Source organism: Heteronotia binoei, chromosome 21, assembly GCF_032191835.1.
Source record: "Heteronotia binoei isolate CCM8104 ecotype False Entrance Well chromosome 21, APGP_CSIRO_Hbin_v1, whole genome shotgun sequence".
Taxonomy (NCBI): Eukaryota; Metazoa; Chordata; class Lepidosauria; order Squamata; family Gekkonidae; genus Heteronotia; species Heteronotia binoei.
Genome location: NC_083243.1, coordinates 157781806 through 157805749, shown reverse-complemented (window position 1 = coordinate 157805749; position 23944 = coordinate 157781806). Strand labels below are relative to the sequence as shown.

Genomic DNA, 23944 nt, shown 5'->3' with positions numbered 1-23944 from the left:
CCAGAGGCATGGAGTGCTGCTGCAACATTGTGGCTGTTAGTACTCATAAGTCCCTTCCAGTTTGGTAGACAAAGCCCATGTTCTCCAGGCAGATGTGTGTGAGTTGAGTCTCCAGGCACCCTGGCAACCAAACGGGTGACTACGATGTTCTGGAATTAGGGGTATTTTTCTCACACCCCCTGGACCTGGGGACTGACAAGCCTATAACCACTACACCATGTTGGCATTTGTGTGGTGGCTGCTATTGCATAGTAGCCAGCAGCCAGGATTGTCAGTGGTTGCTGCTGAGCTTGGTCCTGATGAGTTCTCTCTCAAGGGCTGAAACAGGTCTGGAAAGAACACTGCCCCCTACTGTTGTTACCCAGCTTGCATCCCACTTTTCCAGAGGGAGTATTTTAGTAATACCTTAGAGATATACAGAATTCCCCTGAGAAACTGATTTGAATTTTTCAAATTTATTTTAGGCAACAGAAAAGAAAAGTACAGTGATGGAACACATGTTTTTCATGTAGGAAAGTCTTAAGTTCGATCCCTGCCATCTCAAAAGTGTCTAGAAATGTCCCTCTTCTTGACATCTGGGGGAGAGCTGTTCCATCCACATACTGATTTCCCTAGAATTGCCAACAGCGATTTGAAGTTTGCTGTAGACAAAATTTCAGCAGCAACGATAATTGGCCCCTAGAACAGCCATAGAGCCTCCAACAACAAAGTGGGCATTATTTATTAATTATTTGAGTTGATTTATTGATTAGCAAGAGTGCTCTCCTTGGCTGTCACCCGAGGGAGCTATCTGTGCAGAAAGAGTAGGTGGCACATGGTTGTGTAGCTTTTTCACAATTTATTGCAAGTTAATATAATTTGACAGTGCCATTAAGATTCATAATTTTTCTGTCTAGTGATTTGTTTACTTTTACCAACATTGGATCGTTTAAAGCACAATATAATTTAGTATAAAGCCTACATCTGTTAAAATCCAGCACTCCTGTGAATTTGCCACTGTTGGAAACAGGATGATAGACTTTTGGCCTGACCCAGAACAGCTAATGTAGTGCAGAGGGGGGAAATATTGTTTTTAATCTTGGAAACAGCTTTGATAGATGAAAGAAATAAAATGCATAATATTCTAGAGTGTAATCTGAGGGACTCCTGTAATGCACATTATATACTTAAGCCCTCATTGGAGGCAATCCTACACAATTGACTTTCAGCTACTCTTACTGCTACAAGAGCTATACAAGCAGGAATGACCTATGACTGACTATGTCAGCTGTCGGTATAACTGTTTAAACTCATTGGGATAAACTCAGCTGAGGCATTGTGCTAGAAGGCTGATTTGGTCATTAAATCTCCAGAATCTTGTATGGGTTTCATTTCTTCTGTCACTAGTGTGGCCTTTCCTTTTATACCCTGAAGCCATAATCATAAACCTCTTGTGAAGGAATCATGGAGGCTGAAGTATAATAGAGATTCAGCTGGCTTGAGCTTGAAAAACATGCTCTTTAGCTCACAAATGGCTGGCAAACCCGGATACTTTCTGTTCTAATCCTTCAGATATGTCCACACTTGGCATCTTCTCTTGAGACCAGGTAATGCTGTATGTCCTTTTTGTTTTGTTAAAGATAATCTGTCTTTCCTTATGTCTGTATTTTCCCCTTACATAGGGGAATATTTGGCACAATTTTTAAGGTACAAGAAGAGAACTAAGCTATATTAATGATACCCTTTAACTACCCACTTGTACTCACAACTGTAGTTATTAATGAAGCGTTAAAGGCATGCCTTTCCTGTCTTTGCAGTGTTTGCATATAAATGCACTTGATAATATAATCTTACATTGTGGATTAATATAAAAGGGAAGGACATACCAATCATTTTGTGAATGGAAGTGTAGAAAAGGACAAAGCTGCGATGGATATGCATTTGTGCAGGGCTTTTTTTTTTTTTTAGAAAAAGCCCAGCAGGAACTTATTAGCATATTGGCCACACAAACTTATGTCACTGGAAGTATGGCCATTTTGCCACTGATGATTAGCAGCAGTAGAGGAAACAATCAGTATAAGGTGAGTGTAAGTAACTTTGTGAACAGATGGGTGTTATGCATCAAAGGCCCCCACCCCCATCCCAACACAGATGTTCACTAGTGGACCTGGCTATAAGAGGCAGCAGCAAGGCTGGAACAGTGGCACCAGCGGTGAGCTGGTGTTGCAGTAGGAAGGCAAGAAGAGAAGGAGGATCCTGTTTGCAGTCGGTGACTCCCAGCAGTTACTGCCTCCCCAATCACTCCCAGCACTTGCCTGAGTGGCAATCCTTTCCCTCCATTCTCATGCTTACTCGGCTGTCATTGCCTCTTTCCTTTCCTTCTTCCTTCCCTTACTGGCACTTCACACCTGCTCCAAGTGGAGAGGTCAGGGAAGTGAAGAGCCCATGGCTGCCTTCCAGGGCTATTTTTGAGCTGGAGCACTGGCCAAGCCAGCAGGAACTATGTTCCTGTTCATTCCTGCTCTAAAAAAAAGAAAAACCCTGCATTTGTGTATGTGAAGTGCAGATTGCTTAAAAAACTAAGAGCAATGAGAAAATCAGGTGGTTGTAAAATTAATCTTTGGTTTTGTTAATATTAGATGAAATATTGGGTAAAGAGTCAATGGAAAGCATATTTGGAAATATTATTTTGTATTTTGCTTGGAAAAAATAAACTCTTTAAGTATCTTCCCTGGTCCTTTTCCTGCAGTTGAAGAATCCCTCTTCCTTTTAAAAACGTGGCATGCATCTATAAATTATGTTGTGCTAACTTCACTGTACATAGTTGTGGTTTTATTTATTTACTAGAGATAAAAGCCCATTATGAAGAAAATACAGTGGGCTCTAGAAAGAGGCTCTGAGTGAGTGCCCCCCAAACCTTGCTGTCTTCCCACCCACCCAAGTTAAGGCATTCACTTCCCATCCCACCTCAAGGGGAGCTGATATCTGCCATCTGGAGAATAGTTGTAATTCTGAGTAATCTCTAGCCCTCACCTGGAGATTCAAAAACAGTATAGGAAAGCCCTCAGTAGCGAGTAAACCCAGTATAAAGACACAATAGATTGTCTCCACCGAGCTATCACTGTCCAAATAATGGATGTTTTTTCAAACACTGTTATTTCTTATGAAACCGATTTTGAATAGAGAACTGTTATGGTAAAATTCATTAAAGCGGCCACAGTGAAAGGCTCTGACACCTGGGAGCAAATTACAAACAATGAAATAATCACAATATTTGGACAGTGATAGCTCAGTGAAGACAATCGATTGTGTCTTTATACTGGCTCACCTGGAGATTGGCAACAGTGGTTCTCCAGGAGGAAATGGCTGGTTTGGAGGGTGGCATGTATGACATTGTGCTTTTTTGAGGTCCAGTATTTAGTATTTATTAAAACAACTGCTCCCTTCCTACCTTTTTTCCTTGCACTAAAACATAAATATCTAGACCCCAGCATATGCTCAGCGAGTTAATTCTTAGTCACCTGCCAGATGCATTTGTAATGTTACATTTCCAGCATGAATCAAGAGGCTTACAGATAGCTATTAGGACAGAACAAATGGATCAACACCTGTTTTAAGATTTTTGTTGTTGTTGTTGCAAGTAAGGTCTTGTTATGAAGAGGGTTTATCTCCAATGATTTGCTGCTTCTTTTCAGCATTTTGGATTGCATCATTTGGCCAGCCGCCCTCCTGAACAGTCACTTGCAGCATGAAGTACTGAGCATCAACTTTGTGTCACAGTGGCTCACAGGGCACTGATAATGAGTATGGTTCCTCTCCTTTTCTGCGAGCAATGAAGGATTTCCTGTGGCTTGTTCTATAGCTTAACTAGCCATCTTCTGTTTGCTGAAACAAAAACAGGTGCTGGACACACAGGGTAGTCACATTCCTGCTGCCACACATTAATACAGCATGGTGTGAATCGATTGGAGAAGTGTTCATAGATCCTCAGCTGCTTCCCCCTCAGGAACTGCATATGCACTTACAAAAGATCCTTGAAAGAAACATTGTAGAGGGATTTGGACTTGCTGTTTTCTGCTTTCAGTCATGGTGCCCTATGAAGAATATCCCGGTCTGTGTGACTCTATCCCTAAATCAAGCTATTGCAAAAAAGACCTTTTTCAGACATGTTTATATGGTCTGTTGTCAAAAATCTGTGGCACTGAGGAAGATATGGGAGCAGAGGAGGGTCACAAGGCTGGCTGAAGTAAATAGCACCTACTGATAGCAGTCTTCTTGGGAGTGAAGTAGGAAGACAGAATCAGCCTTTCCCATTTGCAATGCTATTCTGTAAAAGAATGAGCACAGCTCATTGGGCTACATACCTGGAGGCTGTGCCTAGTACTGTGCCTCCAGGTGATTGCCAGTCTCTAGGTGGGGATGAAGAAACAACATTCACCACGTACCATGACCAAAATAAGAAGAAGAAGAAGATGAAGATATTGGATTTATATCCCGCCCTCCACTCCAAAGAGTCTCAGAGCGGCTCACAATCTCCTTTACCTTCCTCCCCCACAACAGGCACCCTGTGAGGTGGATGGGGCTGGGGAGGGCTCTCACAGCAGCTGCCCTTTCAAGGACAACCTCTGCCAGAGCTATGGCTGACCCAAGGCCATTTCAGCAGGTGCAAGTGGAGGAGTGGGGAATCAAACCCGGTTCTCCCAGATAAGAGTCCGCACACTTAACCACTACACCAAACTGGATAACAAAAACAATTCTTACAAAGCTTCAAACAGTATTCAATAAATTCATATCCAAAGTACTTATACTTACCTCACACTTGTATCAATACAAAATTCATATAAATTTTCCAGATGTGTTTTGAATTAGCAAAGCATACAAAATTCATTAAAAATTCCCAGTTCATTAATTGCTATTCCAATTCATAAATACAGAAGAATAACCATCCAATAAGTTGCAAAATTCAATTCAACTTGAGCAAAGATGCTCAGTTCTTGGCGCTTCAGACCACAATTTAAATCAGCCATCTCTCAAATACCTTACAGATAGAAGAATAAAGTTATGTGTCAACAGAAAGGTTATCTTGTGATTTGCTGGCCAGAAGTTTATTCCATCTTTACTCCAGATAATCTTTAATTCCAAGATAGTCTTTAAGTGGTCTGATGATACAAGCCAGCTTCGGAAGATTGTTTTGCTTGAAGTTTTTTCAAAGGCTTCAATTATTCTTTAAAGACCTCAATAGTAAACATTATTCATTGCGACTCAGACTCACATACAGTCTTTGTGAGATACACATGATTGGCATTCCTATTTAGGTTAACCTGGAATAATATCTTCAAGCCTCCTCAAGTGTAGAGAAGAAAAAGCAAAAAAGACAATGTCTTACTTGTTCTTTACTACAGCACAGGATTACAAGAATTAAAGCCAAAAAGAAGAAATGTTTTCACATGGGCTTAAACCATGTCTTAAGGCTTTTGTGGATCGGATTTTGGAAGGCAGCATTGTGCACACTGGTAGTGTTGCCAGCCTCCAAGTGGGGCCCGGAGATCTCCCACTTTTACAACTGATCTCCAGCCGGCAAAGATCAGCTTCCTTGGAGAAAATAAGCAATATAAAATAACCACCGGAAGCAATAAAACTTTCATGTAAAGTGTGTAAATATGTGTTTTTAGTGAAGTTAAACAAAAACAAAACTAAGGAACACTGAACATTCTTGAAATTTTTCCCACAAAGTCTCTTAAGAGCCAGTTTGGTGTAGTGGTTAAGTGTGTGGACTCTTATCTGGGAGAACCGGGTTTGATTCCCCACTCCTCCACTTGCACCTGCTGAAATGGCCTTGGGTCAGCCATAGCTCTGGCAAAGGTTATCCTTGAAAGGGCAGCTGCTGTGAGAGCCCTCTCCAGCCCCGCCTACCTCACAGGGTGTCTGTTGTGAGGGAGGAAGGTAAAGGAGATTGTGAGCCGCTCTGAGACTCTTCGGAGTGGAGGGCGGGATATAAATCCAATATCTTCTTCTTAACAGTCACAAAGAAAGATAGCCTCTTCAAATAGGACTTAATGAAGATGTGAGTAAAGTCTTTAAATTCCTTGTATTCTACTTGTGATGGTACAGAGAGAATAAGGAACTGCTTTTAAAAGGACTCCTCACGTTTTCAATAGTTCTTCCTCAGCCTCTTTCTTCCGATGTTACACGGAGCCACGGCTCTACTCTTTACAACATGGATCCACACATGCTCTAATTTGCTGCTACCGGCTCCCCAAGCCCTACCCTCTCCTGGCTGTACCTCCAAAATCTCCAGGTATTTTCCAACACCAACCTGGCAACCCTACACATCGTTATCCCAACCAATGATCCCAGTTAAGAACTAGCACTGACACCAGTAAGAACAGGGCAGTGAGCATAACCATTTGTATTTCACTTTTGGAAAAGTGGTGAGGATTGATAGGCTCTCTTAAATCACAACCAGGATATGACCAAGAAGTGACTTGCTTCCTTTTGATGCCTTGTAGTTTTAGGGAAACCATGTAAGCCGCTCTGAGCCCGCTTCGGTGGGGTAGGGCGGGATATAAATCAAATCAAATAAAATGAAAATGAAATGAAACATTTAGATAATTTTGTTCTAATGCATGGAAAGGAGTTACCTTGGGTGCCTGGATGGTATCCAATTCTTTATCAGATGTGAAAACTAACAAATCCTGAGTGGATGCACCATTCATGAGTCTTGTTTGAACAACAACATTTTTCTTTTAAAAATCTGCTATCCCCTAGTTCTTCTGGGGCTCAGAGACTGTGCCCAATAAAGTGAGATGATTAAATGGGTATGCTTTATTTCATTAAAACATTAAGAATATTTATGCCTTTCCTTTTCTCATAGTTCAAGGTGGCTTACAATAATAGTTTAAAAACTTTTTCAGTTAAAACCAAAACTAAATAGCAAACCCCAAATCTCTCTCCTCTTCCCCCCTTAAAAATGCCTGCCATTCAAACCCTCTGAAGTGCCTCTTGAAAATCTCCAAGGAGATATCCAATCTCCTCTTCAGTGAGCCTATTCCACAGAGCTGGAGCCAAGATAGAAATTGTCTGGGCTCTGATCAATGCCACTCTAAGTCATGAGATAGTCAACAGCTTTCGGTCTGATGACTATAGTTGGTGTATGTAGATCCCAGGTCATGAAGGGCTTTAAAGATCATAACCAGCACATTGAATTGAAATCAGAAACAGTCTAGCAGCAAAAGTAACTATTTCAAAACAGGTAACATGTTCTTGGTGGCTTGCCTTGACAATAGTTGGACCACCACATTTTGGACCAGTTGTAGTTTTTAGGTTGTCTACAAGGGCAGGCCCAGGTAGAGTGTGTTGCAGTAATCCAGCCATGTGTGTATGTGTGACAGTATTATGGATAAGTATGGACAGATGGACTGAGTCTAGATAACAAGAGAGTTGGTGAATTGGATGCAGCTGCTTGAAGGTGCTCCTTGCCACCATGACAACTTGCTTTTCAGATAGCAAGGTAGGGTCTATGAGCAGCCCAAGCTCTTAACCTGTTCTGAAAAAGCCAGTGTCACTTCATTTAGGATAAATAGATTCAGTCCCTGTAGAATATCAGCATTCCTAATGAGCATTACCTCTGTTTTGTCTGAATTCAACATGGTTAAGGCCTGACAATTTCAATATTTGAGGTGGACAGAATTTTTCTTTAGAATAGGTTCAGCGACTGATTTTCTCTCTCTCTCTCTCTCTCTCTCTCTCTCCTTCCCTCCCTCCCTCCCTCCCTCCCTCCCTCCCTCCCTCCCTTCCTTCCTTCCCCTACATCATGTGATTCAAGCATCTGGAGCTATTTGCTCTGCAGGGTTTGTACATTTTACCTGCTCTCTGTTTGTGGCATGTCATGGTTCAAAATGTGAAAAACTGCTCTGTCTTCAGATGCTCTAACAAGTGGGCAGATGGTCCTGCCTTGTAGTTTTTGCTTGCAGCAAAATGCAAAAACCTGAAGTCTCTGTTGCTGGCAAATGAAAGGAGTTAGGCTGTTCATGCTATTTTACTTTCAACAAAGTTTATTGTGTACTTCCAGTCTTAAGCAATGTTTCCAACCCCTTAATGAAAATTGGATATCTGAATCCATCTGGTAACTCTTGTTTAGCATGCCTATCTTTTTTCTAATGTCTGGAAACAGAGCAAGAATAATAAGCCATTGAGTATCAAATCTCAAGGAAAGTGGTGAATTAAAATTGTTTAGATTTTTTTTTTTTACTACTACTTTAGATTCTTATTGGGAAAAAACAGGGTTTTTTTAAAATCAAACTGAACCTATTCAGCCTAGTGTGTGCATGAACAGCCCTGCTGTAGAGAAGGGTAAGTTATTTGTACCAATGTGTTACTTTTCTTGTGTCACAGATTGGTTTTCTCTAAATCAATGCAAACGTGGAAGGAGAAAGCAGGGAAAGGAGGAATGCCATGCTTTCATTTTGTAAAAACCTGCTGAGCATAGTGTAGCAGCAGAGTTGGAAAGAGTTTCAATAACCAGTCTGTTATGCAATTTGTGACATAATTTGCTGCACAAATAATGCTTTCTTCCTTTCTCTTGCGTCTGCTTACCAGATGAAAGGGATTGATAATGGCTCATTGTTTGCTGTTCTTTTAAATGGTATTTTACCATTGTCTTAAAGCCTGATTGGAGTGAACTAAACATACTGGGCTTTGCTGAAACAAAAGCAGTTGTGCTCCATGTCACCAAGTAGACTGTAGTGGGAAATATTAATTTGACAGCTCAGTAAGCCTTTGAGCTGAAGCCACTGAGCTAAATATTACAACCACAGTGTCACTGTATCCAGGCTGTTTGCTTTTAAATGCTGGACAAGCAGCTTCTTTCACAGGGACATCAATTTTTGTGCCTAGTCATTTCAGCTGGTTGCATCATGCAGGCAGGTTTTGAATGTCTTCTGAGTAACCATGGTAACTGAGGGCCATTTAAATTTGCTGAAGGAGAATAAATTCTTCCCCCACAACTCTAAATGAAACTGGCAGGAAAGGAGATCTACCAGCAAAACGCTTTGCTGATGTAAAGAGCAGTTAACTCCATGATTCCAGCGGTGATAATGCCTATTTATATCTGTTGAGGATCTCCCTAAATGTGGGGACCAAATTTAGAACAGGTACAAATGAGCATAATTTGCTGCGGCTAGATCCGAATAGCACCTATTTATGCAGAAGTAGTTATCTCTTCTGTGCGTGTTTGTGCTTGGTACACTCCTAGTTTCATTTATATATGGCAATTAATGTACAGTATAATGTCTGTATGAGGATAAAACATGAACTGAGAAGGATCTAGTTCAACCCCTTGCTCTGGCAGACTATCCAGGATCTCCAATACATCCTTGTCAGTTGATGTCTCAGATGATTCTCAAACCTGCTAAATAGTCATAAAATACATAAAGTATACTAGGCAGTGAACAGAGATAAAGCACAAGCAAGGCCCTTCCTGCAGGTCAGTAACTCAAAACGCAAAACAAAAGTAGAAAGAATGTGGATAAAGCTATGGGGAAGCTGAAATACCTACCTGAAATTCTAGGAAGTAGAAAATGACCTAGTAGAAAAATATCATGAAGGGAATTCAAGGTGAATGACATTGTTCACTTTCTTCTGAGAAATTACTGCAATCAGGGTCTCTCTCTCTCTCTCTTCTGTAGTTGAGGGATCCAGATTATATGAAAGACTATTAGAGCCAATAAATTTGATTTCTTTAATCCCTCATCATGTAAAGTTTTGTTCAGCTTTTCCTTTCCACCTGCTGGCTTTTTTGGTGTGACAATAGCATATTTTTCAGGAGTAAATTTTATGGAGTTCAGTTGGCTTCATCCAAGTACATGCATAGCATGACTGGTCTTTTAGAGTTTAATCATGGAAGTCTTCATGCGTTGGATATTCTCTGAGCTCTGACAATGCACAGTGCTGTATAAGACCTGATTTTTCTACTGTGCAACCAAATAATTATTACGATAGGGATTTACTAGTATAATGTCATGCTCTGTGGTGTTGTCGGCTGAGTGAATAGTTGCATGGCACAAAATTAATTGGATGGTAAAAATTATTTGATGTTGTTTATTTGGTGCCATTGTTACATTAATATGAAAATATCTGATAAAGGTTTTTTTTTGAGGGGGGGACTTGTGACTTTTGTTCTTTAAATTATTTTTTGCGTTGTAATTTTTGTTAGGTGTTGATTGTATTGGGAGTAACATTTTTTTGTCCTTTGGTGATTTTAAAATGAATGAAGAATGTATTCTTGTATTGAAGTCTGTTGAAATGTGATAGGAATTTTTATAATACATTTTTTAACTATAAAAGAAACGCTTACGTTAATTTGTGAAGGAGTTCACAAAGGAAATGGTCAGCCAAGATGCCAATGGATAAATGGCTTCATCCAGCTACTCAGCAGTTTTAGCCTTTTAATTGCATTTTAATGGACCAGGTGATCTTTTACACCGGACTATTTAGTTTATTTAGATATTAATTTGAGTCGCACAGTTTTGGCTTTGCCTTTGTTCTTCTATGAAACCTCTTGGAGTCCAGAATGTCAGCTCTGTTGGCAGAAACTATCCACCATACCTGGCAGGAACTATTTACATTGGCATAGTGACTGTCTAGCAAACTTGCTCCATGTTTACTAAGCACTGAACAGTGTTATAGTTACATCAGTGTAAGTTATTGTAAGTTATTATAGAGAGAATTGAGGAACAATGATCTCTGATAAGTGCATCTTATTGCTACTTATGGTAAGGGTATATTATTTGTATTCTGGCTGTCATCCAAAGAAGTCATTTATATACAAGCAAAGGAACTACAAGTAAGCTAGAGTTGTCCCACGTTTTAACTGCTTTAGCATACTCAGTGGATGATGCAAGATGCCGTTCAGTCTGGGAAAAAATACCCAGCCTTACTGACTGTAGGAGGAGGGCACGTCCATTAGGCAGCATGAGGTGGCTGCCTGGAGCACAGCTGTGGGGGGGAGGGCACCAATTTTGGTGCTCCTTCTCGCCCTCATTTCCTCAGCAAGGGAAATAGCAAACTTAGCAGCTGCCACAGGGCTTTTAGCCTCAGTAGGCACGCATGCTGCTCGCTCACTTGCTGTCACTCCATCCCACACATCTGTGCTTCCAAGCAAAGATGCAAGGGGCAGAGCAATGGTGTGCGCATGTGCATCAAGCTGTGGGCAGAAGCTCTGCTGTAACCACCGCCAAGCTTGCTCTCACCGAGGGTACCTGGCCTTGAAGCCTAGCCTTGTGCCGGCTTCCCAGCGCCAGCGCTGAGTGAGAGCTGCTATTCAAAAATTTAAGAAATTGCATAAACTTCTCTAAGAAATTACTCATTAGGACCATCGCCACTAGTATCTTCTGGCTAGTAGTGCTTTGGTATATTTAGACCCTTTGCTTGGCTCCTGTGGTGCAGGAGTGTTTAGGACACTTTTTAAAAAAATTATTTTATTAAATCTAATCTAATACAAAGGGAGCATAGGGAAAATAAATAATAAAATATAAATCTGACATACAAGGATCCAATTTAGACCATTTGATGCATATAACAAACTATTTACAAAAACAGTACATAATATGCTAGGCATTAAGAATTGAGAAATAGCCTATAATCCATTCTATTAGGCAAAAAAGAAATTTTCCCAAAGAATTCCAAAACCGAGGCCCAAAGCAAATCATAATCTATAGCCAAATCAGTATCATTCTCGAAGAAAGGGTTATCCATTGTCTTTGCCATTACATACCGGTCCCATGACTTATCATACCACATTTCAATTGTGGGGGTTTCCAGTTTTTAGCAATCGTCATGGGAGCTATTGCCAACATTGTCAAGATTAAAGATTTCTGCATTAAGCTGAGGCCAGAAGCCCTGATGCGGCTCCTGCCGAGCTCCCTCTCACCAAAGAAGCGAGGGGTGGCCGGGGTACCTGGCCTGGAGCGCTAGCCTTGCGCTGGGTCCTCAGCACTAGCACTGTGTGGGAGCTGCCATTCAAAAATTTAAGAAATTGCATAAACTTCTCTAAGAAATTACTCATTAGGACCATCACCACTAGTATCTTCTGGCTAGCAGTGTTTTGGCATATTTAGGCTCTTTGCTTGGCTCCTATGTTGTACAAGTGTTTAGAACACTCTTGACATTTTTTTTTTTTATGTTTGTAGAGAATCCCTACAGATTTGGAAATCGGTACACATTCTTAGAAAACAAAAGCCAAGAAATTTGCATTTTTACTGTAATTTGTAACCTTTATGAGGTTATGAAATGTGCTGCCAACATCCATGACGTCAGATTATAAAAAGGACTGGTCACCTCTTCATTTCTTTTTTTGTTTTAAGATGTACTTAGATTTTTCCTGCAGTACCATTAGATTTAAACAGAATGGAACAGATTGGCCATCCTTAAAAAAAAGGTGGAAAGAAATTTTGGGAAGTAGCAGGATCATATGGATAGAAAGGATCAAGGCTTTTTTTTTTTAGCAGGAATGCACATGAACGCAGTTCCAGCTGGCTTGGTGTCAGGGGTGTGTGACCTAATATGCAAATGAGTTCCTGCTGGGTTTTTTCTACAAAATAAAAGCCCTGGAAAGGATCAAAGAAATTACTAATCTAAATCCTTTTAAATTTGGGTCGTAATTCCAAATGATCTCAACAAAAGCAGGAAGAAATAAATTCTCAACAGAAATCGACAATTGTAGCCATCTCTTATAATTTTATCCATATCTCTTCTAAAGAGGTTAGGGCAATGTACCTTGTGCTTCCCACCTCCATTTTATCCTCACAATAACCTTGTGAGGTAGATTAAGCTACAAGATAGCCAATGTTCTGGAGTTATCCAGTGAGTTTCATGGCAGTGTGGGGATTTGAACCTGGTCCTACGTGGCCCTTTAATTGCTCTACTTCACACTGGTTCTCCAATTCCAAGCAAGAAAGGTTAATAGAATTAATCTGTTTGAAATTGGGCTGTGATTTTGGAGTCTAGAACAGGGAATATTGCTTGGTTAACACTAGAACTTCTGTGCTGTGCTGGTTGTCTTTATTTAGCTCTTTTCTGCTTTTATTTCTTCACTTAACTTTATGTATTATCCATAATTTGATGCTTGTACCAAGCCATCAAGACTGTGCCACTCTGGGGCCATCAATTTACTGAGGAATTCTTTTTTTATGAAATGCTGTCACCCATGTTTGGTGTTTTGGGGACAGCTTGTCAAGGATCTGCAATCAATCATATTCTTATCACTTATTTTCAAATACATAAGGTGTTCTTTTTGTGGACTAAAGCCCCCTGAAATCAATACATGTGATCTTGTTAGTGCAACAGCCAGCAAACATATTTCCATATTTCCTTCAGTATGCAAATGTAAGTTCATGTTTACACTTTCTGCACCTGATTTTGGCAGTGATATACAACCCTATTAATGTTTAGCAGCTCTGAATCAAGGGAATAATAGTTGGACATCTGCATTTGCCCCTGTGAGGCTGTCATAGATGCTCCATCTTCACCCAACCAGATGGCAATGAACTGTTCAGTGTGCATTGTGCTATTTTTCTTACAGTGTCATAATGCTCTGTAAATGAACTCACTTGTCAGTTGACACTCCAGAGGGGCTAGGCTTGATTATGGTGTGGTACATAACTAAGTGACATTATACTGGGACTGGCTTTCAAAAGCTTTGTCATAATGCATGACAGCAGACACTTAAATGTACATAAGATGTAGTGTAGGTTGCATTATCTTGAGACTGGGAATGATCATAAAAGGTATATTTAGATCAAAATCCAAGGAACAGATACGTGCATCAGAGAGAACCACTCACACAGGCAGCACTGACAGTACTGCAGCAATTCCCACAGTTGAGCAGACACACTGCTTTTTAACTGGCAAGGTTGCTTATATGTTTGGCAATGGAAATAACTGCTAAAAATGAAAGTAAACATTTATTTACTTGAGGGTCATGGAGGTGCAATTGTTTGATCTACATCTTCCCCTTTGTTTGGAGTCAGGTTGTTCCCTCCTTTATGGTTTCAGTCTCTCTGTTGTCAGGGCTGGCTGTCATGGAAACATAGAATTAATGTTGCATTTCTTCCAATTGCGTGGTCCTTACTTATTTCTGTTTGGGGTAAGGAGTGAGACAGGGAAAAGGCAATGAAGAGTCATGCTACTGAAGGCAGGACTGAGCCAGAGGGAGATGCAGAGGCTGTGTGAAGGGGTTGGGGGGAGGAAATGTCCCACTGACCACTTTTTTCAAGTTTACTTTTGGTCTTGCTTTTAGCTGAAGTTATGTACCTTTTCTACTATACCCCCATATGAACTAGAAGCATATTTATTATGTTGAGTTATAGGGCAGTCACAACTTGTGTTCACTCTACCCAACTGATTTCTTTCTTCTCTATCATTCCTCTCTATCATTGTGAGCCTGTCTGGGATCATCTTTCACTCCACATCTTCATCATAACTATTCAATTGACCCCAAAAAAAAATCTCCCAAAAAGACATATGGAGCCCCTCCCCCACACAAATATTCCACCAAGCATATAACACATCTTGTATCTTTCCTGTGAGTTCTCACAGATTGCCCTTTCTGTGACTGTCCTATTCCTTCCCTTACTCTACTGCTCATTGTCAGTTATCTGCTCCCTTTTTCTGTCATAGCTACTGTTGTAGATTGTAAGCTTCTGGGCATGGTATGTGACACAAGTTTATCCTATTTAATGATGCTAAATAGGTAGTAATATTGATGCTAAATGATGCTAAATAGGTAGTAATATGATGCTAAATAGGTAGTAATATGATGCTAAATAGGTAGTAATATTCTTTGAAATGATGCTAAATAGGTAGTAATATTCTTTGAAAACTGGCATTCTCACGCAGGCAAAATTTAGCCCAACATAGCCCTCCCTGTGGAAATTCAGCTGAGACAAAACTGCACTAGAATAAAAAATGAGAAGGAATTATCATCATGGGAAAAGGGAAAGGGGGCAAAATAGACTTGGAATTATGGCTTTATGACTATAGTCAAACCAACATTCATGTAATTTACCATCTTCAATTATTCATTATGTTAAAAAGATTTACAGTAACTGAAGAAAGACAGGAGCCAAGATAGAGTACATGGAACAATTGTGAACTGCAGTGTACAGGAACTGAACTCCTTATGGGGACAATTATGATTTCCTGTTTAATGGAGATCTTATCAAAAGTGCTGTAGCTATAATCTGTGTGTAACCCACGCATGCCTCCATACAAATCCGATTTGTCTGCTATTTATATATAAAGACCTTTAATGTGAGCAATAAGAGAAGAAATATTTCAAGAGGAAGGAATGGACACTTTTGTGAAATCTTTGCATGTGCTGAAGTTTGATACTAAGCAGAGTTATGGCCTTCAAAGATCACTATGTACTATAGTCTTGTATACACAGAACTTAAAAACATGCATGGGAAAAGAAGAGAGGTTGTATTGTAGATACAGTTCTAACACACAAGAATGAAGATGTGTTGTATCAATGCGCCTGTTTGATCATTCTTATTGATCAGCTTTGGACTGCCTGTGCTGCTGTAGTTTAAATGCTATCCAGCACCTAGAAAAATCCTTACCCTTTCTATACTTCAAATGATAGCCCATACAGCCCTGTATTGGCATCCACAGCTCTCATGGGCTGCATGAAAAGAATTAGACACTAAAATGCCAGCAAAATAGGATTGCCAACCTCCAGGTGGTGGCTGGAGATCTCCAGGCAAAAAAGATCAGTTCCCCTAGAGAAAATAGCCACTTTGGAAGGTGGACTCTATGGCATTATACCCCATTGAAGTTCCTCCCCAACCCTGTCCTCCTCAGGCTCTGCCCCCAAATATCCAGGTATTTCCCAGCCCAGAGCCAGCCACCCTAGAGAGAAGAAGGCAGAAGAGGATCCATTCTCTCAAGCAAGAGTGGTCCAGAAATGAACATAAGAGAAGCCATGTTGGATCAGGCCAATGGCCCATCCAGTCCAACACTCTGTGTCACACAGTGGCCAAATTTTTTTTATATACCGGTATATATTTTATACACACACACACACACACTGTGGCTAATAGCCACTGATGGACCTCTGCTCCATATTTTTATCTAACCCCCTCATGAAGCTGGCTATGCTTAGACAACATATCTGTGTTGCAAAAGTGAGCTGTGTGGGTGACAAATGCAATATGCCCTAGTGTCAGCACTAGAATTCTTACCTCAACATATCATCATATCAGCCTGTAGTATTGTTTTCACTCTGCCTGTCTATCTAGATTTTTAGTTTTGCCTAATCCTTAAGATTCATAGTAAATCACAATGAATAGACAGTTTTACTGTTTACCATGTCATAAAAAGAAAGGTCAAAAAGTCTTATTCAGGGATGGTGTATATAGTAATCTGTTCTGCTTCTATAGTATTCTAGCAACCTAGGAAATTGGCTGGAGAGTCTAAGGAATAGAAATGTTTTCCCATTAATTTCTATTCCCATTTATAATGTCAAATTTTTCTCCATTCTTTTTCTTATACAAGGGTTGACTAGTTTGGCCTATATAAACTGTGGAGGGGTGATGGGGTCATTGTGGTGTCATAGAATTACATTAAAACACATGTTGATAAAACAGCTTTTGATATTTTGGATAATATTCAGCCTGCTATTAATATGTTGCTAGAGTAGATGAAGGGGCTGAGCCGGGGCTTGTTATGGTACATAGTACTTTGACCACATCTTAATTTGATGGTAGGCAGCTGAGTAGAGTTTCCAAAGTAGAATAGAGAATCCAAACGTTCAATATGTTCTGGTTCCTTTCTTGTTTGTGAGGGACCAGAAATATGTAGCAAAGTTTCCTTTTGTAATTCAGTGATGTTTTTGGCATCATTCACTCCCTTAATCCACAGTTTGTCACATTGCCAGTCATTCCCTTCAGCAACAGGCATTGATGTCACAGTCCTGGGATTATCACATCTAAAGAGAAATCTGGAAGAGAGGAAAGGCTAGAGGGCAAGGATTCTTTTTTACCGTGTGTGTGTGTGTGTGTGTGTGTGTGTGTGTAAAAGAGAGAGAGAGAGAGAGAGACTGAATTGTGCTCTTGTTTAAGTTCACAGCATGCTTATTATTAAATTGCATTTGAGACAGTTTTAGCTCTAACTAGCATTTATTTCCCACCTTAGCTAAAGAAGCTATATAAACTTAAACACAAGCATGAGCAGACAAGCTCCCCTCCAGATTAAACAGGCACGATCACATGTGCACATCTGGTCCCCATGCCCCACTCATCCTTACCTTGTGCTACAGTGACTCTAAAATGAATTAAATAGCCACCAGAAAAATTACAGTGAAGAACTTCCAGGAAAGCACTTCCATGGTGGGTTTCTGGGTGGTTGATCACCCCTGAGAGCCATGGAAATGCATGAGCGGTATGATCATTCAACTCCATTTTCCGGCATGTCCTTTGCTATTTTTTTCCTCCAACCCCACTGCAAAGTGTGCTTCTTTTCTTTTCCTGTGTAGTAGGACTGGAAAAAAAAATCAGTGGCAGGTCCATAGTTGCAGCATGTTAGCAATGTGAACCATGGGTCCATGCCACTTGGATTCTGGTTTAGCACCCACTGTCTGATCAAGGCAAAGAGGCACAAAATCAAACAGGTTTTTAAAAGGTGACATCCTGCTGCAGCAATCTGTCCATCTGATCATACCCCATGATTGACAGCTGAGGATATCTTGTTCAGCGTTCCTTGATTACACAAAAGGTGAGCTGACTGGTTTGCCTTGGTGTTCTCTGGTGAAGTTGATCGTGAGCACAGCAGTTCTGTGCTGAGCAGCTTTGTACCTTTGCAGTCTCCTCTTGGTTGCTGCAGCTTGCAGCTGCTTTTGCACAGTCCAAGAACTAAATTGTCTTATGTACAGTAGAGGGGCAGTATTCCTTGATATCATGGTTAAACTTATTAAATTAACTGACTTGGATAGAGCATGGAATTGCCTGCATTTGCCCCTTTTCTGTGACTATGCAGTTGGATGCATCAGTTAAATGACCAGCATCAGCTAGATTGAAATGATTTCATTTTATGCTTATGCACTTAGTGGTATCCAACTGAGAACTGATCATGAAAACTAACTGCAAAATTGTATCATCATCATCATCCTCTCCTCCTTTTAACCCTCACCAAAATTCTGTGAAGTAGGCTAGGTTGAGAGAGAGTGCCCCCCGCAAGCTACCATGGCAAAATGAAGACAGGAATCTGGATCTGCTGGGTTTTAGTCACTGCACTTGTGGACAGACACAAAACTGCACAGAAATACTAAGTAGCAGGGCTTTTTTTTGAGCAAGAACGAACAGGAAGGAAGTTCGGGCTGGCTTGGTGTCAGGGGGTGTGGCTCAATATGCTAATGAGTTCCTGCTGGCCTTTTTCAACAAAAAGCCCTGTGTGAAACAATGGTGATGTTAGGGAGTGTGGCCTAATATGCAAATGAGTTCCCGCTGAACTTTTTCTACAAAAAAGCCCTGCTAAATAGTAAGTCACAGTTAAGAGATTTTAAACTGATCCCCCCCCCCCTTTTTACTATATGCCCTTTTAGATAGCGAAGGCAGTGGCAGAAAGTAGGGGGATTTAGAGGTGGCAAGAAAGTCTAGTTATGCATAAAAAGGTATAATAATACATGCAGACATAGCCAACTGTATTTAAACACATCTGAACAGTTTACCAAATGATTGTGCTCCCTGCACACAAGTCATGAGCTACTGGGTAAGTGTTGGAGCATAACTGGTTTTAAATTCAAATAGCATTATAATGTAGGGCATCTCCTCCTGTCATTGTAAATAAAAATTCTTTTTCCTCTGATGTAGTTACTAGCTAAGAAATATCTATATACTTGTGTACTAGTACTTTCCAATATATGTCACCTTTCAATTTCAGCCTATTAATTTTTCAGTATTTTCTTAAATGTTCCTTGTAGTAATATTTGGGTTTCCCCCCAGTAATTATCTCAAAAACTCAATAACGCCTAACATCTTGGGGGGGGGGATGTGGGTTTCCATACATATAATATGGGGGGTGGGTCTGCCTGTGTTAAATGTTGATATTTGGTAGGGAAAATAAGGGTTCCAGATGTTCTTTGAATTCTGATGACTTCTGACTGACTGACTGTCTTCTTAAACACCACAATATGCTTGTGAAAATGTTTTGTGGTGTAATACAGTAATTTGAAATGCTAGCAAACTATGTAGTGATGTAAAGACCATATAAACTGAAAATGAGGATAACTATTTTTATAGTTCAGATTTCAAAATGTCTTCCCACTCATTTTATTTGTGAAAAATCTAAATTTAAAAAAAATCACAGAAAGGTGCACAATGGCATACACTGAAACATTTGATCACACAATTACATTAAGTTGATAAAAATTAACTACCATTTAGTTTCTATGATGTACTTATAGCACAAGAAATAGGTGTTAGGAGAGAGCCACAAACTTGTTAATTCTTCAGTGTTTTGGTTTCTCTATTCAAAATAAATTAAACAGGGATCCTTAGAAACAGGTAACATTTTGTAAATTCTCCCCCTTATTTTCTGCCCACCCTTTGAGTTCACTAGAGCACAGCCTCCAAATGTCCTTTCATGCCAACACCACCAAATGCTTCATATTCTTTGTATGTGCAAGGTCAGAGTTGTCAAATGTGTGGCCTGTGGGCCATATCAGGCCCCCAAAGGGCTCCTATCAGACCCATGAGCAACTCACTGTTGTCTTCTTGCTTCCTTCTGTGTCTCAGCTTTGCCAGGCTTATTCAATTACACAGGAGCTGCAGAGCAAAGCCTCTATTTTCTCCATTGGCTGACTAGCACATGAAGCAATTTATGTACAAAAGCTCACAATGTCCAGCCATTTCATGTTTTCCTTTAGGTCTTAGGCTCAAAGCATTGACCATGAGAGTTCTGTAATGAATGTCAATAAATCAAAAGTAGGCTCATAACAAATGAGTTCAACAAAATCCTTCTGACTCACTTTTTCAATGGCCTTTTTGCCTTTTCCCTTCAAGCCGTATGTTCTCCTTAGGATCCTGATTCCCAGGACCAGGGTACTCACAGGAATGCAAAATTTCTTCAGCAAAAACCCTGTCTCACAAAAATGATTCCATGTTCAAGACTTTGTTTGTGTTTAGGCTTAGCAAGGAAAAGCACTGGAATGTGTTTTAGGTACCAAGGCTGATTCCTGGAATAAACAAAGCAAATGAGAATGTAAAACATCAGAGAATGTAGAGAGTGCATTTTCCTAACTATGGATGAACTGCAGCCTTTCCAGGTTCTCCCCCTCTTCACCCCAGGCTTGCAGGGAATATGCCCTGTAACATGGTTGTCACACAGGCCAGAGCCCCAGCACTTCTCCTTTTAGAAATTAAGTACTACCCCCACCTCCTCTGTTCTCTGCAAAAATACACTCCCTTATTTTGCCATTGCTTTTCTATTAGGAAGCTTTGCAAAAGCACATAAAGCATATTTTCCCCATTAAAAATACTCCAGGGTTTCTCCATCTTTCTCCCCTCAGGTGTCTGTTGCTCTATCCCATTCTTGAAACAGGCACTGTTCTTGGTGAGGCTTTACTGCCATAAAAGCATCACAATATGATATTGATTATTCGGTTTCAATAGACCTACAAAAAATAATGGCGACTCAACAACAAATTTGCAACCTTTGTACTCTATGCGACTCATGGGCCATCATCCAAGTGACTATGCACTGGGTCAGTTAACTCCAGATGCTTTCCTTTTCTTTGGAACCCCCAGAGAAGACCTTAACATTCTCAGAGCTACTTGGAAAACAATAACTTTATTCATATTTGCATACCCATAATTTATGGTAGTGTTTTTCAAATGTCCAGTCCTCACAGAACCATTTCCATGTCAGTCTGCTTAAGAAACAACTGCATGGCCATAAAAAGAACCCCATTTCATTGCAACTTATTCTGTGTCATGATCTAGGCACATTAGGCTTCCCAACCCCCCCGCTCTGGCGGGGGACTTCTGGGTTCGCAGCCTAATCTCCCGCCCCCCAGAAATCGGGAAGCGGGGGTGGGGGGCTGGAGGGGGGGGAGAACATACCTGCAGGCTTCATATTGTTGAGATCCTGAGCCATTTGTAAAATGTGTGGCCCCTTTAAGACTGGGCAAGAAGCAGGAAGAGCTTCGGAGAACAGCCCCTCCCTTTTTTCTTTCGTTTTCACAGCAAGTAGAGTTCTCCAATCTGGTAAGTATTTGTATGTGTGAGAGGGAGGGGGTAGGGGATTCCCTGGTTTGGAGGCCCTCCCCCCCTTTAGAAAGCGTGGGGGGGGGGAGGGAAATGTCTACTGGGCACTCTATTATTCCCTATGGAGAACGATTCCCATAGGGAATAATTGGGGGCTCTGGGGGGGCTATTTTTTGAGGTAGAGGCACCAAATTTTTAGTATAACATCTAGTGCCTCTCCCCAAAATACCCCCCAAGTTTCAAGAAGATTGGACCAGGGGGTCCAATTCTATGAGCCCCAAAAGATGGTGCCCCTATCCTTCATTATTTCCTATGGAAGGAAAGCATTGAAAAGGTGTGCCGTCCCTTTAAATGTGATGGCCAGAACTCCTTTGGAGTTCAATTATGCTTGTCACATCCTTGTTCCTGGCTCCACCCCCAATGTCTCCTGGCTCCACCCCCAAAGTCTCCTGGCTCCGCCCCCAAAGTCCCCAGATTTTTCTTTAATTGGACTTGGCAACCCTAAGGCACATGCTGCAGTTCATACAGGGCACTGGCCAGTCCTCTTGTCACACTTTTGCTCCAACAGACAGAAAGTACCACCTAGAATACTCTCCCACAGCTGCATTTTGCAGAGGGTATTAGTGGGCAACCTATGATTTTCTCATTAAGGAAACCCAATAGGATTCTGAGAAACTCCAGAATAATGTTTTGAAAGATTTATGGAAAGATCAAGATTCCTGCATTACTTTATGTTCTTAATTCTAAACACAAAATAAAATTCAAGCTATAAATGAAATAGAATATTTGTCTTGAATCTGTTTATTCCATAGATACCATGTCTGTCTCATTCATGAAAGTAGCAACACTTACATGTTTGATGAAACTCCTAGGCCCTTGTGTATCACACAGAATGACCACTCTCTAGCAAATCTAAACTAACCTATTGGAATTGTGGAATGTATGTGTCTTCCCAGTAACTGATGACACTTCCATGTTTAGGTATCATGGGGATCTTTGTCTTAAATTGTCTGCTAGCCATATTATATTATTTTTAGCATTGGTTTTCAGCAATGTGTAGGTAAGTGATGTGCTGGTTATAAATAGTTTCATTTATATTTGACAGTATTTGTAGAAAACGGTGATGATGGAGCTTTCCATCTATCAATTCTTTCTCTTTTGGGTTGCATAATAATTACCACTTTACACAGTATGTTTCTGGTTTGCAGCCAAAGCAACCTCCATCACCTCAACTTGACAAAAGTGTTGATTTTTTTTCTTGAAGGCTGCATACACTTTATGTAACAACAGCCTAAGCAAATATACATTGAGTTGATGCCAAAATTCAAAAAGTATGAATTGTTTCTCTAAGTCAAGATCTTAGGCAGAGTTCAAAGAAAGACAGGCATTCCTATGATCCTGTGAAATTGGTGGTACATTTAACTGAAAAAATAAATGCTTAAGTGGTGCTTGCTACTCATATGCATGCCAGTTAATATTAAGCTTATGTAAACAAACACAACACATTATATATAATGCTTTTAGGGGAGCTCTGGAAACCAGCAAATATAGTGCTAGATCTCCTCACATACACTGAGATACTGGGGGACACAATATCTTGTGTTTGCCAGGCTAGTAGTCCCCACTGTCCCAGGTAATACTTACATGGACAGAAGTTAATATTTAGCAGCTTCCATGCATATGACACCAGCTGCAATTTCCCCATGAGCACTCAATTCAGAAGTACCATGGGGACCTAATTCAGACTGGGACCATGGTGCATGGGAGGAGGACTGGCCCAGAAAGAAGGAGCTGGTGTATATGTGCATAGTGTAAATGGATGTTATTTATTTTTTGCTGTCTGTCTATCCATTTGTATTGAGAAAGAGTGTTGTGTCTGCCATTCGTTCAGGAAAGGATGGCACAGCACACCTGTGGGCGGTGCCTGGAAGGGATGAATGCAGCTCTCCTATGACGATCAGTGGTGGGAAATTTAACTGTCCAGAATTGGACCTGACCAGGAAGGAGGTTGTTCTGGGAAATGTATATAACAGGGGACCCGACGCTGCCATGTTGTCTTTGTGATGTACTTGCTAATAAAGCATGTTGCCATCTGAACGTCTCTGACCTCAGTACATTACACTGGCGACAAAGGTGGGATACCGGTGAGCAGCGAGCAGCCTCCAGCCGTCCACAAGCCCCGTGATCTGAGCTCTAGTGCTTCTGCAGCCGAGGTCATGGACACTGCTCCCAGACAAACCCTACCGGCATTCGATGTCACCCGGCCCAACTTATGGGAATCATGGGTGGACCAGATCAACTACTACATAGACCTGCACAAAATAGAGGCAGCAGCAGAGAAGACGGCACTTCTGAGTTCGTGCAGGGTGGAGACCATCCAGCTGATGAAGTGACTCATCACACCAACCACCCTCGCAAGGGCAAGCTACGACCAGCTGGTCAAGGCAATGACGAGCCACATGGTGCCACAGCTGTCCCGTCTCACACGCAGGCACGCGTTCTACATGACACAGCAGAGACAAGCTGAGTCCGCTGCCGAGTATCTTGCAGAGCGTGGTTTAGCCCTGAGATGCGATTTCACGGGGGACCTGGAAGAGATCCTGCTGGACCGTTTTGCGGTAGGCGTCCGGGAGGAGAAAATGCGCTGAAAGTTGCTAGTATACGAGGACAAAGACATCGACCTCACGAAAGCGCTCCGACAGGCA

At 41.0% G+C, this 23944-nt stretch overlaps 1 protein-coding gene across 22 annotated transcripts in view; it reads left to right on the top strand.

Annotated features, from left to right (window-relative positions):
- Positions 1 to 23944, top strand: part of BRSK2 (BR serine/threonine kinase 2) — a 621430-nt gene that overhangs the window by 106162 nt on the left and 491324 nt on the right. The gene's annotated exons all lie outside the window — the stretch shown is intronic.